The sequence below is a fragment of the Polypterus senegalus genome, chromosome 7 (genome assembly GCF_016835505.1).
Source record: "Polypterus senegalus isolate Bchr_013 chromosome 7, ASM1683550v1, whole genome shotgun sequence".
In the NCBI taxonomy this organism is placed as follows: domain Eukaryota; kingdom Metazoa; phylum Chordata; class Cladistia; order Polypteriformes; family Polypteridae; genus Polypterus; species Polypterus senegalus.
The window spans coordinates 150,597,455-150,617,745 of record NC_053160.1 but is presented as its reverse complement, the minus strand read 5'-3'; positions in this window follow the sequence as shown (position 1 = coordinate 150,617,745).

The following is a 20,291-nucleotide window of genomic DNA, read 5'->3' as shown; positions in this document are numbered from 1 at the left end:
GCTGTTTTTTGTGAACAGCTAATAGATGTTTGTGTGAGAGAGAGATAAAACAAATATGATTCCTGAGAGACTCCCACTGTGAACGAAAGTTTCCATGTTATGGATCAGCACATAAAGTGGTAGCTGATTAAAATGACTCTTGCCTGGACTCAAATTTATGTTTATAATGTCATTATTTAAAAATCACATTATAACCAATATATACATGTGTCACTTACTAAAATTCTTTCATTGTTCAATAAGTACTAAAATAGCAACCATGGTATCTTTTCGCAAAAATTACTGAAACATTATATACAGTAGCATTCAAAGTGCCAAATAAAGAAACCAAATAGCACTTACAAATGTTTATTGAAACAAAAATATTATTGCTGAACCTATCTAGGTAGCGGCAGCTTCATTTCCTTCTTCCCTGGTATAATTTGAAATGTCTGTGCTTCTTCTATTTTACATTTTTTTGCCCAAGTTAAATGTAAACAAAACAGTTTGTTAAGAGTATTTACAGCATGTTATACTTATAAGTTATGTTATACTGTTTACTTATGTTGGAATACTTATGTTATTATGTGTTAGTTTGGGAAGATATGTTTATTTCTTGGTAGTATGTCAGTGAACTGGGGATCTGAAGAGTGTTACACATGTGCGAATGGGAGGCAGCTAAAGGGTTCGAAAGAATGTAGTTCCGAGTTGGACCAGAGGGTGGCAGAGTGCATTAATCTTTCCTCTTTTTTCCCCTGAGACCAAATGTGGGAAATTCTGCCTAGGCCCTTTAATGCCCCTTACGGTTTCACCCCTGAAGACATCACTTCTGGTCTTACCCCTGAAGATGTCATTTTTGGTTCCACCCCTGAAGACATCACTTCTGGTTCTACCCCTGGAGACATCACTACCTCCATATACCTTTAAAACCCACACTGTCTGTACCAAACCTCAGTTCTGTTTTAGACTCTTGTCTGTAAAAAACATTTTACTTCAATTTTGCAGCCATTTCCAAGTATATGGGAGGTTGCCCCAAACCTCTTTTTGTGTCAGGGCTTGGTTATTTATTACAATTGGTGTAGTCAGCAGGATGGTGAACTCCTTGTGGAACCAGGAGCTGAACCTAGGATGAGCCTTGGCACACCAACCCGGCAAACTTCAACCCTCGGGGGTCGAGGTGGGAGAGTACAGCACCCGAGTGGCTGGGTGGGGGTCGTCCATGGGGAGTCGGGGAGAACCGAAACCAGCTCCAACCCAGTGGCCGAGCTCAAGGCTGGGTCAGTGGGAGAGAGCAGCAGAGACCAACAGAATTGGGCTGTGCTCAGAGAGGGACATACAAGAGGCTTATTATGACCTTATGGTGGAAGAGACAGCCCAATGAAACTGCACAGAGGCAGAGCCCTCTGTGAAAGGTGGTGGAGCCCTGGGCCGGCAGGCCAGGAAAACTTTGAAGTGGGCGTTTCGTCAGTGGGGCAGAGTCGGGTGCTGGCTATGGCCAAACTTCAATAACACCCGACAAACAGTTGAGCAGGTCGCCTTCTTCATCCTTTTGAACACCCTTCCTGACTATCTGACTTAGACAGCCTGGGGACAAACATTCAAAAACATGAAAGACCTTATCGAGGTCATTGAGGATCTACAGGTGGCTTGGAGCCCGGGAGGTTCAGAATGACCTCTGTGTGAAACTTGACATGCATGCATTCCTAATCCTGGGTCTCACCATCTCCATCTGGAAACTGTCATCCTGTCTTTCCTGGAGGTAATAAGTGAAAAATCCATATAGACCTTACTGATTGTGCATGAGACATTGGGACAAAGCCCGGAATGATTTTCAAGAATGCCCGTATTGACGAAAGAGCTGAAGTGGAGCTAGAGATCAAGCATATGCTGGAACAGGTTGTGATAGAGGAGAGTCATGGTCCTGCCCTATTGTCATGGTCGCTAAGCCTGACGGGAGTTGGAGGTTCTGCAATGACTTCCGCTGGCTTAATCAATACTTCCAAATCGATGCCTATCCAATGCCATGAATAGACAACCTCCTCGAGATGGCTAGGATAGGCCAAATTCTTGACCACACTTGACATGATGAATGGGTATTGGCAGGTTCCGTTAATGAACTCTGCAAAGGCTAAGACTGTGTTTAGCACTCCTAGTGGTCACTGGCAGTATCGGGTCCTTCCATTTGGGTTATGTGGGGCACCTGTCTTCCAGCGTCTGGTGGATAAAGTGCTCCAACCCCATAAGTCCTATAGTGCTGCCTATCTGGATGACGTGGTCATGTATTCTGGCACCTGGATAGACTACCTACAGCAGATCCAAGCTGTATTGTGGGCATTAGGGAAGGGCTACGGATTAATCCTAAGAAGTGTTCCTTTGGGTTAAATGAATCCAAATACTTGGGATACCTGGTGGTCCGTGGTACGGTAAGGCCACAGTGTTCCAAAATAGATGCCATATTAAATTGACCCCTTCCAAAGACAAAGAGGAAAGTTTGTTGGTTTTGCAGGTTATTACCGCAGGTTTGTTCCCCAGCCTTCCAAGACTGAGATGCCCTTGACTAATCTGACAAAAAAGAAGGCCCTGAACAATGTGGCATGGGATGATAACTGCATTTTGTGACCCAAAACAAACCCTTACTTCGGCACCAGTCTTACTGGCTCCTAAGATTTCTTTGCCTTTTATCCTCTAGACAGATATTTCGGACACAGGTCTAGGTGCCATGCTCAGCCAAAGTGTCAACGGTGTCAAACACCCCATTATGCTTCTGAGATGGAAACGTTCGACCAGGAATCTAGGTATGCAGCAGTGGATTGGGAGCCTTTGGCAATTAAATGGGTGATTACTTAGCTGAGGTACTACCTTTTGGGCTGTGAGTTCACCCTGGTTATGGTTCATGCCCCTTTACAGTGGATGGCCCTACGCAAGGAGTCGAACCCGCGGGTCACAAGGTGTTTTTTAGACCTACAGCCATACAAGTTTCCAGTCACTTATTGTCGGGGCTCTCTTCAAGCCAATGCCGATGCTCTTTCTCGGGCTCACGACCTCGGTCAGGAATGCCTGACCAGACAGGTCTGTACTGAGGGGGGTCGATGTCACACACTTGCACATGGGAGGCAGCTAAAGAGCTTGAAAGAAGGTAATTCCTGGTTGAACCAGAGGGTGGCAGAGTGCACTGACCCTTTCTCTTTTTTCCCTGCAGACCAAAAGCAGGAAATTCCGCCTGGGCCCTTTAACATATCTTCCAGTTCCATCCCTGAAGACGTCACTTCCAGTTCTACCCCTGAAGATGTCACTTCCGGTTCCACTCCTGAAGACATCACTACATCCTTATACCTTTAAAACCCACCCTGTCTGTATCAAACCTCGGCTCTATTTTGGATTCTTGTCTGTAATAGAACAACAATCTCCAAACATTTGACAATCAAAAACCACTGCTCAATCCTTCCTCCTCACCTCAGTATGAAGGCTGAGAGAGGACCTAGCAGCAGTGAAGTCAGGGCAGCCCTGTCCCCTGAGGTTCTACTCATGACACATAACAATGGCTACACATTTAACGATAAAGAATCCAAAAAACATTTAATTAATACTAAACAAATGATACAGAAATTTGAAAAGTATTTAAAAAAACCCAATAGTGACAACCGGAAGTATGCAAGGGCCAGAAAATAAACCCTGGCTGAAATATAACATCTTAGAAGCTACAAATTTGATATTCTTTCCAACTAGAAGCTGTGTCAAGTCCAGTAGTGGCCATAGAAAGCTATAGTGAGATACGACTGGTTACTTAGTTCAGTATATGTAAGTAAACAAGGATAAATACAAACAGGAAAACATACAGTATGACCTCTATAACTCTCATTGTAAGCCACAAAATACAACAAATACTTAGAAGAGCCTAGCAAAATGACACCTTTATTGGCTAACTATAAAAGATAACAATATGCAAGCTTTTGGGGCAACTTAGGTCCCTTCTTCAGGCAAGATGTAATCAACAAATACTTAGAAACAGTAAAAGATAAAAATGAGACAATTGTGATCATTCGCTAAACTTTATAAGTAAGAATATCAAAGACCTCAGTTAACATTCTTAAAGGATCATATGCTGTACATTTTAAGACTCATGGAAGTTTCTTTACCCATAGTCATGATACATTTTTCCACTTCATTGCATTATACATATTCTTGAGCTGATTACTCTTTTATTAAGGACAATTTGCTGCCATCTGCATTGTGGGGATGATGCCATTGTTATTTCTGACTATGCTTCTCTTATACTGGAATATCCAGGACTGCTAGCTTAACCCACAATTGGAGATCTCTATACAAATTGATATTTTAATTAAAACCAACATGTCTCTGAAATATCAGCCAGAGTTCTGCGGGAAAGACTTATAACCAGTCTGTACAATTAAACAATTTGTTACATTTTACATAAAAATAAATAGCAAACCAAAAAATACGACAGAAAAAAATCTCTAAAATCAATGATGAATGTGCATGATGTCCTACTTCTAAGTTCTGGAAAACAAAACTCTGCAAACAGAATTCAGTTTATTAACCATAAGAGAAAATGACCAACTGTTACTTAAACCACATAATTCCTATTGTAAACATAGAGAAGAATAATATAATGCTAATCCATCAAATACATGATGAAGTTTCAACATGCTACTGCAAAAAGAGCTAATATAGTTGCAGCTGAAATTACTGAACATAGAAGGGTAAGGAAAACTTTTATTAATATTGTAAGATACATTACTCATCTTAGAAGCTGTTAAACCCCTCCAACTTAAAAAAGCTGCAGGCTCTAATGGCTCTCCAGCAGAATTTAGGGAAAATATTTTTTGTTAAATTACACCAACTAATCTTAGATACATTAATTGAGAAAGAAAAGAAGGTCCTACAAAAGGCACAATACCAAACACTGACTTTTCTCTTAAGGAAAACAGAAAGTCTTTTACAAGGTTCCTTCTACAGAATGATGTTACATTTCTGGCAAAAGCCCTTACAAACAGTACCATGAAGGTATTTCCTTCCATTACTTCACAAGATCAAACTGGATTTGTTAAAAACAGACAACTCTTTGATGTATGTTCAACATAATATATATGTCAACAGTGGCAGAGCTCCTGGAGGTTTTTGCTATCTTTGGATGCGGAAAAAGACTTTGATGTTACTTATTCTCAGCATTATGTGAATGTAGGTTTGAGACCAATATGCATGCATGGATTAAACTATTATATCCAAGCCCATGCAGTTCAGTTCATGTAAAAATATACACTTAAGTATTTCACTCTGTAATATGGAACCAGATAGGGCTGCCCTGTTTCACCAATTTTACTTTCCATTGCCACTCAAAAACCACTAGCAATCTCTACTTGCATAAACAACCAAATATTCAGGGAACAGTAAGAGAAAGTCTAGAACAAAAATATATCTTGTGGAATAATTTATGTTATCACAAATGTAAAAAGACATATTAAACCAGATATGTATAAACTAATAATATCGTCTGGTAATAAATTACCTGCAATCTATTTTTGTTTGCACTTCTTTGATTTGTCATTTGTTAAGATTATCAGATGTAGAACTTTTTTAAGAGTCAAGAGTGTAGCAGGAGATAACAGGGATCCTGATTATTGAGCACAGAAGATGCCATGGCACTTTATATTATTAACTTATATACACTTTGTTTCCATGCTGTAAGTATGCTTGTAAATTAATATATTTTTTTTCTTTGACTGTCTTACAACAGTATACAAACTTGTATTACCATGTTCATTGAAATCATGTTAGATTGCCAGATTACAAAATAAAACAAATAGGGACAAAAAAAATGGCTAACAAACCTAACCATAAACAAATTTTACAAAGATCATGTTATGCATTAACCTATATTAAAGTAATGCATACTGATAAAAGTTATAAATTTTTTATTGTTTCCATGACAGTTTTGTGAGGTACCTTGATTAGATTTCACAAAACTGTAATCATTAGTCTGCTGGTTCAGCAGACTGTCAGTGTTTTGATTTACTATTGATTCATGAACATGCGTGTGTGCCTGTTCATTTTAGCTAAAGAAAAATTGAAGTGTTGTGATTTTTGTGAGCGAAAGGTATTAAAAGAACTGAGATTTATAGAAGTTTGTCCACTCAGTATGGGGCCATTGCTTTACTATATTAAAGCGTATATGAATGAATAGACATGCACAAAAGTGGACAATCTAATGGATGCAAAGTGCTGAGAACATCCATAAAGCTAGAGGCATCGTTCACACTGTTAGAATAAGAGTAATAGACAAAATCACATTACAACTTGGAAATGACAAAATTTTGCCATTAATGATGAGGCAAAAGAAGAAGAGCATAACTGGCTTTGCAATCACCTTTGTACATTTCAGTTACACAGATGGATTCACAAACAGGATTCTTATTTGTATGTATTTTTGTCACACCACAATATTTAAAGGTACTTATTTATTCTCATATATAGTATGAGTTTCTAGTTTACTGTGCAATTTTTCTTTCAGTTAAACAGTTACATGTGGACAATGAAAGGGAATGGAAAGAACATTTTTTTTGTCTTATTGTATGCCCACTCTGCTAAGTTTTTATTTGGAGTAAGGCCCAGCAAGGGCAAATATATTATGGGTGACCAAAGTTATAATTTGAAGGAATCACATTTTTCTTTCTTTAACAGGAAAGTCAAAACTATACAGAATATCTCTAACCACATTCTTCACATTGATTTTAACACACTGCATGCTGCTATCTTCTATGATGTTGGAAATTTTGATGTCATGCCTTGTGTCAGTTTTGACCACAGGACCAAAAAGCACCATTGAAAGAATAAACAAATTGAGCACTTCCCTGGGAAGCTAACACAAAATGGGAAAAAGGTAGTAAATAAAAATGCCAGCAGAAAGTAAACTATGCAACTATCAAATTATTAATATGCATTTAACAATGAGTCAAAAATACACTTGTACTAAGGTAAAATGACAATTACAGAAATTCTTAAAATGATCGTCTCACATATGTGCGTCAGAGGGTCAAACCCTTTGGATTCATCTGAGATGTGTAATACCACTCCATGATAAGAGTTGGCGCTGGTGCTAATCACGTCCTCTTCTCTTTGTTCCCCAATGCTAAGAAGACACCCAGTGAGAGCAGCTGACTCCGCCCCTTCCGGTCCACCGTCTAAAAGTCTTGAGTGTTGCTGGAAGGAGGCGTCATTCCGCGATCAGAGCACCCCACAGGACAGAACTTCATCCACGTGACCTATGTTCAAAGAATGCTTCCTTTAAGCCTGAGGAGGCAGTCTGAATTTGTTTTGCTTTGCATCTGCGTCATAAAGCATCTGATTGTTTTGATTTTGCAGAAAAATAAGAATTAAATGGGGACAGCAAGGTTGGTGCCACAATATTTATTCTCTCTGACTTGTTGTTCCACACTTGACCACAATGGTATAAAATATGTTTTCCATGTCACTCTAAATTGGAGAGCATATTTTACATAAGAATAAAAAAAAGTTAATAAATAAATAAAATTAAAATAAAATGCTAGACCTGTATAAAATAACCACATCCAAATCTAAGTATTCAGCATGTACAAAACACTAGATATATCCAGCTCTTTTAGAGATCTTTATAAAGGTTTCAAGAGCCAATACAAAATTAATCTATCTACTGGAATTTCAGGTAATGAATTAGATTCTGCTACTCAGAGAATATGTTCTGTTTCAACTTATCCAAAGCATACTATAATTTAGCTAAATTGTTCTTGCATATTTACTCTAGTTAAAAACACCTCAAATGTATTCAATATTCAAGAGCTGCATTATGAACGTTATGCTATAATGTTAAAGATTGCCTTGGATCTAAACTTACTCCCAACCCGTTAGCAGTAATACATGGAGTAGCACTTACATTATATAAAGGAAATTTTGCTTAGTTGGAAGAATCATAATCCACCCTTTCATCTAGTAACTTCCATTTTTTTTAGTTTATGAATGAATTTTTATACAAATGAATGTGTAGTAACAGTTACTAGGAATAGCATTGTACATAATGGGCTTTGACAGCATTTTAAATCATTATAGTTTAGTGCACATGTCATTGATTATAACTGGTAAGCAGCTCGATTGGCAGGAAGCCGTTTAGCTAAGTGGTAGAAACAGCTACTTGTAATTTACAATGTCCTAAGTACATGTAATAGCTGTGCTATCTCACTGCTAGGAGGGGGCCGTGACACTCTTTGCAATCCCTCAGCAAAAGCAGCATGTCTCTGCTAAGGGACCATCAGTAAGTGGTTGGTTTCTATTACTTTTTCTCTATATGGTACTGTCCTATTATTAAAAGGATGTTTAAGCTTAACATTGACATACCGTACACACTAGTGGTTAATTTTTTATCATTTGTTTTGTGATTTAGAGTATAGTAATTTTGCTTTTCCATCATTTAAATAATACGTCTTTTTGTATAAAATGAATAATAATGTATTATGCATTTTTACTGATTTTTCCATTAACAGACATTTTAAGTTATGAACATCTGCAGGAACAACACTCGTTCATAATAAGGTAAAAGTGCATGTTCTGCACAGATACTGGATGCTTTAAAAACCAAATATCTACAAATAGAAATAATAAAGTTAAATGCTTTTTTGACATGAAAATGAATCTTACAGACTAAGCAGAAAATACTCTGCTATGTAGGTTTCACTCTGTCATCCTAATCAAATTTATCTAAAGGCTGATCAACCATTCATTGATCTGCACTTTTTCCCAGACATTTTGTAAAATTAACTTAACATATTTACTGAAGCAATTTTAAAATAAATTATAAAAGCTACCTAGAAACAGAGTTTAGGCTGCAAGAATCTTTTCTGGCGTTTTTCTGATTTATGTGTCAGAATACAAAAAATTAACACATGAACATCTGAAAATGGAAAACTTACACTCAATTAGGGAATTGTCTCCTGGACACAGGGACATTCTTAGGCATATGCAAACTACGACCGTGTGGGGGGGCCCCTGGCCCAGCCCCGACTTACAATTTTTATATATTTTTTTTTGTTGTCGGGCTGTGGGCCTGGGGCCCCTGTCATGTCCCTGGCACTGCAGCTGTCTGTGCCAATCCCTCACATTGTTTGTCACAATACCCTCCTCATCCTAAATTTTATCGTTCTTTTCCAGACGTTTTATTAGTATACCTTCCTGAGCTCAAGGGGGGCTCCGCCTATCCGGAAACCAAATTCCAGGGCCTGCACATTAATGATCCGCGTAGGGCCCCCAAACTGCTAAGAACGGCTCTGCTGGACAAAATTGCATATGGACATATACAAAAATTTTGTAACAGTCACATACTTCAAGGATTCATATTAGCTAAATTTGAAACAAAAATGTGTTTCTTATAAGAAAGAGTTTACTTTCTAAGTTACATAATTAACTGAAAAGGCTAATAGAAAGCTCCGTTAAAGTGTATTATGTGTCTAAATACAAGCCAAAAAAGGATATGCTAAACATGTTCACAGTATAAAATCACATTTGTTATACTTCCTAAAGAACTGCAGAAGCTAATAATGCTGTTTTATGCTTGTTTATAGTACATTTTTGTCTTGATTTGATGATCATAGAAATAACAGTAAATATGTGATAATAACAAAGAAAGGTTAAAGGCCATATTTTTACACAAGCTGTGTTACTTCCCAGCTAGACAAATAAAAAATAAAATTGAAAAAAAAGTTCCTTTCAACCCATTGCACCACTGAGGTTACTTTAGAATTGCAGGCATTATATACAAGACTTCAATGCTACGTTAAGCACTAATTTTTATGGAAACAACAAGAACACATTTATTAGAGAAACCAGAGGTTAACATCTAGTTCAAACAATGCTCAAGGTGTTTTAACAAAGACAAAACACAGTCTCTAAATTAATGGACATGCCAAAAACAGAAACAGAAACTTAAAACTGTTTTTGTGCTGCAGGCTACATATGCAAATATCTGCTTTCTGTGAGGATAACAGTTAGACAGGAAACCATGCAGTTTTTGCTCGGTTAGCCTTGTCTATGTGTGTCGGCCAATAGAAATGAGGTAAATATCAGTTGGTTATGGATCAAACAGCAGAACAAAGAAAACAGAGTTTGTGTATAACTGCACAGGCCAAAAGAAACAGACTTAAAAAACAAAATGAACAAAAGAAAGTCATCAGAAGAAACAGCTTCTGTCTGAGTGGAGGGTCAGTTTAAAGGATAAGTTCTGTATTTATATGTTTGAAGTTAGTTGTTTTTTTTTTGATGTGACATATATCCATTTCCTCCATGTCTTAAGTTTAGAAATATTATAAATAAAAAGTGTCTGCCATAATAGCTTAAATTGGAGGTTTATATGGCAAAAGAAGAAACTATCATTTATAATTCCTTTCAATCTTTGTGTCTCCCTTCTTGTGGAGTGGAGTCCCATTTGCAACTTTCTAGTCGTCAGCTACTTCCCTCATCTCTTCTGATTGTCAGAGTCTGCTAAGTAAAGTTTTTTTTTTAATTATGTCCTTCATTTTTGTCAAGACTATTAGCGAAGCCCCTCTAGGCAGATAGTTTAATTAGTGTATTGCGGGCCTGAAGCAGGCAACTGACTCTTATTTAAAATCTTTAATCTCTGATCTTATCTTTATTTCTGCCCCTAGGCAGTTCATGTATTTCTAGTTTTATAAATATTTGGATAAAATATTTATTTAGTCCAATTGCTATTTGCTGCTCATTTCCAACAATTTCTCCTTGTGCATGTCTGAGGATTTCTAAATTCTCTTTCTGACTTTTTGGGTACAGTAATAGTGTGATAATTATTGTAGCTTAAATAGATTTTTTTAGTTTAGTTCAGTTTTTAGTGGCCTTTTTTAAACTTTCAGAGTTTTTTTTTAATCCTTTTCCTCAGTTTAGAATACACTCACCTAAAGGATTATTAGGAACACCTGTTCGATTTCTCATTAATGCAATTATCTAATCAACCAATCACATGGCAGTTGCTTCAATGCATTTAGGGGTGTGGTCCTGGTCAAGACAATCTCCTGAACTCCAAACTGAATGTCAGAATGGGAAAGAAAGGTGACTTAAGTAATTTTGAGCGTGGCATGGTTGTTGGTGCCAGACGGGCCGGTCTGAGTATTTCACAATCTGCTCAGTTACTGGGATTTTCACGCACAACCATTTCTAGGGTTTACAAAGAATGGTGTGAAAAGGGAAAAACATCCAGTATGCGGCAGTCCTGTGGGCGAAAATGCCTTGTTGATGCTAGAGGTGAGAGGAGAATGGGCCGACTGGTTCAAGCTGATAGAAGAGCAACTTTGACTGAAATAACCACTCGTTACAACCGAGGTATGCAGCAAAGCATTTGTGAAGCCACAACACGCACAACCTTGAGGCGGATGGGCTACAACAGCAGAAGACCCCACCGGGTACCACTCATCTCCACTACAAATAGGAAAAAGAGGCTACAATTTGCACGAGCTCACCAAAATTGGACAGTTGAAGACTGGAAAAATGTTGCCTGGTCTGATGAGTCTCGATTTCTGTTGAGACATTCAAATGGTAGAGTCAGAATTTGGCGTAAACAGAATGAGAACATGGATCCATCATGCCTTGTTACCACTGTGCAGGCTGGTGGTGGTGGTGTCATGTGGCACACTTTAGGCCCCTTAGTGCCAATTGGGCATCGTTTAAATGCCACGGGCTACCTGAGCATTGTTTCTGACCATGTCCATCCCTTCATGACCACCATGTACCCATCCTCTGATGGCTACTTCCAGCAGGATAATGCACCATGTCACAAAGCTCGAATCATTTCAAATTGGTTTCTTGAACATGACAATGAGTTCACTGTACTAAAATGGCCCCCACAGTCACCAGATCTCAACCCAATAGAGCATCTTTGGGATGTGGTGGAATGGGAGCTTTGTGCCCTGGATGTGCATCCCACAAATCTCCATCAACTGCAAGATGCTATCCTATCAATATGGGCCAACATTTCTAAAGAATGCTTTCAGCACCTTGTTGAATCAATGCCACGTAGAATTAAGGCAGTTCTGAAGGCGACAGGGGGTCAAACACCATATTAGTATGGTGTTCCTAATAATCCTTTAGGTGAGTGTATATCCTAAGTCTTAATTTTTTTTGGCTAGTTTTTAATTTTATTTTGCAATGATATGTTTTAGTTTTATTTTCTTTATTCATTTATTTGGATATCCATTTTTTTCCTTTTAATCTAATTTGTTTTGTTTTTGTGTATATATTTGTAAAACAAAATATAGGGTGGTCCAGATCTAATTATGCAATTTTTATTATGCTATAACTTATTAAGTTTATTACATAGAAAATCACCCGAAAAATCCCGGACCATCGAGAAGTGTGCGAACTGACGACACGAAGAATCGTCTTCGTGCCGAACTAGAATCGTCCCCACATAAATCAAAGTCATCAAGATGATCTGGGTCTGCATAATTAGATCTGGACCACCCTGTATAGGAATAAGATAAAGAGTTGTGGCAACAACTAAGTGAACCCTTTATAACTGTTTGAAAGTAACAAAAAGCCTGCAAAATATTAACATGTGTTTTCAGGCTGGAGTCAACAGATAGACTGACTCATATTGGCAGTGCAACCACATAAGAAAAACCCCAGCCTGGAGGGGTTGAAGCCAGGGAACCATTACCCGGATGTGACATCACTGATGCTTCCAGTCGTTTAATCTGTAGGCAAGAGAGCGGAGAAGCATTAGGTTACAGTACAAAAACTTAACTTGGGGTGGAATTACCATTAGATAAGCCTTCAAGTTGTCTCCCAAGCGCATGTGTGTGACATTGTACAGTATATTGGACCTGGATCAGAAAGTTTATGAAGTGTCAACATATATAATTTAGGGCTGCAAAGTTTGTTTTCCAGTTCTGTCTTTTCTATATATTTACTCATCTGAAATAATGTAGGTTTCTCAAGTTATACATTTGTTCTGGTGTGTGTTTGTAGGTTTTTTTAAAGATAATTTCAAGTTTGACCACTTTATGATGATTAACTTTAGCTCTTTTAGTCTGCCTTTACTGTTGGAAAGCATGACATCTACACTGGTATTACCTCGTTTTGGACTAAAGAAAATACCTCCATTAGTCAAATTCATAATCTGGGTAAGGCTGTAACAAACACTTGAATTACTTGGGACCACAGGGTACAACATTGAATTTAAAAAAAAAAGAGATGCATTCTTTCTTACATAGGAATGTTCTAAGCCTGTCTTCGTCAATTTGGTCCTACTAATATTTCCTACCACATCTTTTTTGTTCTACATTCAGCTCATATCTGTCCTTAAAAACATGTAATGTGTCTTTTATCTTCTCCACTTCCCTTTCATCCATTATTCAGCTTTTTAAGTCTACTATAAAATACAATAAAAATGCAAGGTTTCCTATCAATAACTATCATTTTATTTAGTCTGGCAACATGACTTTCCATCCACATGTATTTCTTGGAGCTCTGTTTAAAAACATGTTCCTCTCATCCATAATTCAAACTATCAAGATGTTCACTTTAAAATTGTATATTATTTACACATTATCTTTATAAACAATTATGATATGGGGCATAAACCCTTGTTGGTACTTTTACCCAACTAAAATCCAAGGACCCTTTTTGTACATGCTCTTTGAATGTTCTTTAGTCCATACAGTCATAAGTTTCTAATTTGTATACACACTGTTAACGTTCCTCTTCTACCTCGGCTATTTCTGCTTCTGCACCGTTACTTCTTTGTCTTTTTGTTATTTCAAAAAGATGTTATTCTCTCTGGTCACTAAGTACTAAATCAGCTTTATCTTCTTGCTGAAAATCTATAAATGTCCTCCTTCAACCTTTAGAAACCATTTTTTTTTTAATGTACAGTACCACTCGGCAGCAGACATCAATTAGTCATCTGGTTTGGGTCCATTATTGCTAAATGGCAATAAATGGTCCAGTTGATCAGGACTGAAGTGGCCAATGGTTGTCGTTGCTCCTTTGATTCTTAATATCTAGGCATGCGAGGTTGGCTCTGGGGTGTGTACCCCTCTCCTTAGCTCCAGGCTAGCATTCTTAGTTTCCTATACAATTCATTCTTTCTCACAGGGTTGGAGTTTTGGGAGGTTAGGTGACATGGAATGACTTAGTTTGGGATCCTGGATGGGTAATTCTTTTTTGCAGATAGTTATTTTTGTTAATGGCTATTGAGACATGGTTTTTCCATTTTTCTCCTTCTCCATTTTAATTTTTTTTATTGTGTTTCATGTTCACTGTTAATTGTGGTCATCAATTAAAATATTGATCATAAAAAACTAGGTGTGTGCCAATGTCATTTTTAGAGATGGCAAAGAAATGGGCACAGCCTCACTAAGTATCAATGTTAAAAATGACAACGGTGTTTAGGCAGTGATAAAGAGACAAAACTTAAGAAAATGGTATATGGTGCTAACTTAATGTTAACCTGGTAAAGAAGTTCAAAATCATAGAACAAAAGTTTACTTCATTCATGTTGGTTTACATAGCCAGTTGTCCATGCCTGCTTAACTAATGCTATAATAAAAAAAAAAATGTGGTGTTCAAACTATGGTTTGTATGTTCTATTGGCTATGATTGGAAACAAAGGAGGAGTTTCTTCAGGGATATCTATCTATCTATCTATCTATCTATCTATCTATCTATCTATCTATCTATCTATCTATCTATCTATCTATCTATCTATCTTATTGCCCTAGACAATAGATGGGATTGTTAAACATATGTTCATTAATTGACAAATACTGTAGGGCTATTGTAGCTAAAACAAAAGTTAAAACCTGACTTTTTTGCTTTGTTATTGCTAGTCTGTGGCAAGGTTTTTCCTTAATGGACTTCAAGTTTGGATACAGTGGGTGGCATTTATATTATGGCTGTAATGACATCACTCATCACACAATCTATTCTGCCAAACTGGTGGTGCTAAAATAGACAAGCACACAAAATGGCAATGCAATGACATAATCAATGAGAAAAATGGTATCAAATCACAATGATAGAATATACAAACAAGCAATGCACAAAAAAGAGATTGATATTGTTGCTGACAATAACATGCTTACTGTATTGTGCTGCTAGACTATTCAAAGCAAAAAGACTGAGAAGTGCTGGTGATTTTACCATGCCTTTAGGTTATGGAGTGCCATTTGTGCCAAAATGAAATAAATAAATCATTATTTTGTTTTGGTTCAAAATTTTAGCTGCCTTACATTTAATTATTTCAATACGACTTTACTTTTAAAGAACATTTTTATTTCAAAACTGAAATTCTTCTTCTTCTTCTTTTGGCTGTTCCCATTAGGGGTTGCGACAGTGGATTATCTTCTTCCATATCTTTCTATCCTCTGTATCTTGCTCTATCACACTCATCACCTGCATGTCCTCTCTCACCACATCCATAAACCTTCTCTTAGGCCTTTTTCTTTTCCTTTTTTCTGGCAGCTCTATTCTTAGCATCCTTCTCTCAATATGTTCATCATCTCTGCTTTGCACATGTCCAAACCAACACAATCTCACCTCTTTGTCTCCCAACCGTCCAACTTGAGCTGACCCTCTCATGTACTCCTTTCTAATCCTGTCCATCCTCATCACACCCAATGCAAATTTTAGCATCTTTAACTCTGCCACCTCCGGCTCTGTCTCCTGCTTTCTGGTCAGTGCCACAATCTCCAAACTATATAACATAGCTGGTCTCACTACCATCCTGTTGACCTTCCCTTCACCTCTTGCTGATACCTGTCTATTGTCTTGCTGATTACTCTTTGACTATGCCCCTCAGTATTATGGTATAATCTCTGCCTCTGTCGGTAGTAAAATAAACTTGAGTTGCCTGTGGAACCCTGTCTGATGGCCTAAATGGACCCTTTCTTGTCTTGCATTCCTCTAATACTCTCATCTGAGAATGGACACTCAGGAATGGATTTAATATACTCATATTTTCTCATTTTCATTGCAGAGTAAACTGTCAGGAGTGGGCATCATTTGCTTATGTCTAGGTCTTTAATTTTGATGCAAGTTAATTTATTTATCTAGTTCACTTTTCTGACATCTTTCAGTCTTTTGAGTTTTCTGTCTTTCCATGAGTTTACAACTTTTGTAAATTGCCTGAGGAAACTGAAAATTTTAATTAAGATGCAATACGATTTCACTTAGAGGCTGTCTTGGCTCTGACTCAGCTGTGTATGTGCTTTTAGGCTGTCTACAATTCAAAGAACAGCCCAATAATTTATCAATAGTGTAGTATTTTTTTCTGTTTAAACACACTGTTTGATCGGCTAGAAGTCCTTCTAAGCGCAGAAAACCTGAAAACCAAAATACAACTTTTAAGAGCAAAAAAATTCAGATAAAAGAAATTCACAAAAACTCAGAAACAATGAGAATGGCATTAGCTTACAGCCCACACTCTGTGTATGAGTCATTTAAACAAAACAGATTAAATAATTAGAGTTCTAAGACCCTTGGGACACATTTATTTGAGTAGTTCTGATGCTTTTGTTAATTTGAACAATAATTTGATGTATAATATTTGCGACATAAGACAAACGCAAAAAGCTACAGTTCAAAAGTACAAATTCTTAACAGTCTGATTGTAAGAAAAAAAAATTCTTGGAAGCTTTGCTATTAACTATTAAAATATATTCATATATAAGCTATGTCTCATGATTCTGCCTTGCTTACAGAATAAAACATAAATATCCATACTGCTGCTGCTTTGTCCACAAATAATTAAATACATATCTGTGTAAGTTGTTTTGAAACAATGATTTGCTTTTTCATCTTTGAAAATCGATGATTAATGGGCGACTAATGTCAGCATGCTTATTATTTTATTTTTCTTTTTGTCATTCATGATCTTGTGTTGCAAAATTGTAGAATGTCCAAGACTTTGTGATATAACACTAGCAATTGTCAAGCTCATTTGTGTTCCTATTGTGTCAGAACAAGTCTGTATATTCAGGTAGTCACTCTGACCACTGAGGGTTAAGTGATACAAATATGCATTGGAAGGCTCTATTATAAAGTCTTTGTTTTTCCTTTTCTTTCCTGGCAAGCATAGAAACTGTACGGAATCATTCCTAAGCCTGGTCATTACAACTAAACCATATGGAGAAATATTTTGGCCCAAAAATAGATAAATATAAAGAGAAATACATATATCGAGAAATATAAATTAAAACATAGTAAAATGTGAGTATACATAATTAAATGTTTAAAAAATGTTTAAACATTCTTTTTTAGGTATTCATGTAAATATTTCTTCAAGTGTTTATTCCAGTGGAACCAAACACATCATGAAATACAGTGGTACCTTGAAATATGAGTGCCCCAACGTATGAGTTTAAGATACGAGCTGTCATAGGTCGATTTTTTGCCTTGAGATATGAGTCAAAATTCGAAATATGAGCCATCAAAGAGCTTGTCACCGCACATTCTGAGGAACCGATGACGGAACTACAGATGCAGCAACATACAGGAGATCAGTATCGCAGAAGAGCCAGAGGCAGAGGAGGTTATCTCTTCAAGTGAGATAAAGAAAGTGTTGGCAATGTGGGAAAAAGTTTTGGACTTTATTGAAAAGAAACATCCTGAAAAAGTTGCAACTGGTCGTGCAGCAGCACTATTTAATGACACTTGCGTAACTCATTTCAGAAATATTCTAAATGAAGGACTAAACAAAGCTCCTTGGACAGGTTTTTATTGAAATGCCCTGCAAATGAAAGTGACGAAAGCGTGGAAAAAAGAAAAAAAAACTAGTGAAGAAGAAAATTTAGTTAAGCAAAAGTAAAGTGAAAGAAAAAAACATTACAATACGCCAACATCTGTTTATTTCTTTAGATTCTCTTTTACATATTAGGTTTTATTTTGTTTGTATATAATATTTGTTCATTATAAATACATTTTTCTTATGTTAAACATTTAATAATAATAATAATTCTTTGCATTTATACAAAAAATCGGAGTGGTTTTTTGGGAGCTGGCACGAATTAATCTCATTTCAATTAATTTCAATGGGGAAAATTGATTTGAGATATGAGCATTTTGAATTATGAGCTCAGTCACGGAATGAATTAAACTCATATCTCAAGGTACCACTCTATATCTTGAAATTAAAACTCTTTTTCACCCATCAAAGTTGAAAGGATGGGCTCTGATGAGTACTGTTTTCTGACTGGTGAATTACTAGTAGCATGAATGAGTACACTACTTTATGTATGTCTATGAGAAACAGAAATCCTAAAGTAAGTAAAGTGCATACTCAGCTGTGCGTGCTGTTATGTATTGAAATAAATGTAACAATGATTGGTAGTATTCCCAGGCAGAAGGGGGCACCAGAGTGGGGTTAAGAGATATCTTGGACAAGCGGTTATGTAACGTTCTTAGTAAAAGCCTACGGTGCAGTTAACTTCTGCCCTCAGTGTTTGTCATTGAATATCAGCCTCAAATTACCTAACATAGCAAACAAAATATATGAGTGCAAAAAATGAAGCAACACTCAGTTCACCATCCTGTCTGGAGTCTACACATGAAGTGTCAGCCTATAAATGCAGCAGTTAGCTCAGTTCACACATCTGCATTATTTCTTCTGGAAGGTTTTGGCTGCAGGTAAACACTGTTCCAGTTAACCTAAAAAATGGAATTGCAAAAGAAGAGCTTCTGTAGTATTCGTCTATGTTCAAGTAGCTTTCCCAAAGATGAAACATAATAAAGATTATAGATCCAAACAATCAAAAGATCTGAAAATCCAAATTTTGTAAACGCCATTGCAGCACTTATGTTTCTAGCCAGCACTTTAAATCTGATGAGTACATAAAGTTTACGTATTTCCTTATGACTAATCCTGTGCCTTTTTAACTGAAACAACTTTAGTGTTACACTGACGTGGCAATCGGCTTTTGAAAATGCTCATCTCAGAGTTAACATGTGAGAGTCCGTGCCGATAGAAAATAGCACAGTGGGTGCCTTCTTAATGAAACACGTCCATGCAATGGCACCTGTCCTGGTCAGTATATACAAATTAAGGGAACTGTATTGTTATTAAATAAGTTTCTTTTGACTACCAATATGAACCATAAGTTTAAATACTGTATGTCTGTGTGTTTCATGTCAGGAACTTAATAATTTACATACAACAAACATTAAAAAGCATTTGAAAACAATGAAACAATAGTCACTAGGAAAAATAGATCAGATATGGTTATTTCATAAGATTACAACTAAGTTGCCTTGTTTGTTCTATATTACATTATCCTGACATCTGTTGAAACAGAGCAAGCTAACATTAAATATATATAAAAAAAATACTTGAAACTGTTGACATACTGGATTAAGTTAATAGACTTACCTTAGTAATTTTGAAAGAATTCCTCCACTGAAATTTTACCATCTTTGTCCAGTTTTGAAGCTTTCGGAATATATACTGCTTTTCAAAGATACTTCTTACATTGCATAAATATATTATTATCAATTATTTTATTTCAAAACTTTCCAATATACATAAATAGATTATTTTTTAAGAAATTAGATTCAACTATAACCTCATTTATTTGGAATTCAAAACATCCACATATCCAAGTGGCGACCATACAAAGACCTAAGGCAGAAGGTGGCATGGCTCTACCTAACTTTCAATTTTATTACTGGGCAGCAAACATCCAAACTATAAAAACCTGGACATGGACACAAATAGATGAACATACACAGGCTTGGTCCACAATAGAAATAAAATCCTGTAGTACTTCTTTATATTCCTTGCTTTGCACCCCAATAAATACAAGTTTTCGGCAATATACTAACAACCCAATTGTGCTTCACTCACTCAGAATATGGAACCAATGTAGGAAGTGTTTTAAGATAGAGAAGCTTTTATCTTTGGCACCTCTACATGAGAATCACCTTTTTTCACCCTCTTAAACATATGCAGTTTTTAATGCTTGGTAAACAGTTGGGAACAATTACACTCCAAATTTAACTTTCCAGCCACCCATTTCTTTCACTGCCTTCACATTCTAAACTTTGTTAAACAGAACCTGCCCAATTTTCTTCACCTCTCAACTACCTTTATGTTTGAAAAAATATTGCTCAGTCTCAAGGACTCAGACAGCATTTATCCAACCTGCGAACGCTGCAATCAAGTTCTGGCCTCACTGGGCCACATGTTTTTGGTATGCACTAAATTAACATCATTTTGGACCAAACTTTTTAAATGCCTATCAGATAGCCTTGGTGTCACATTCCCTCCT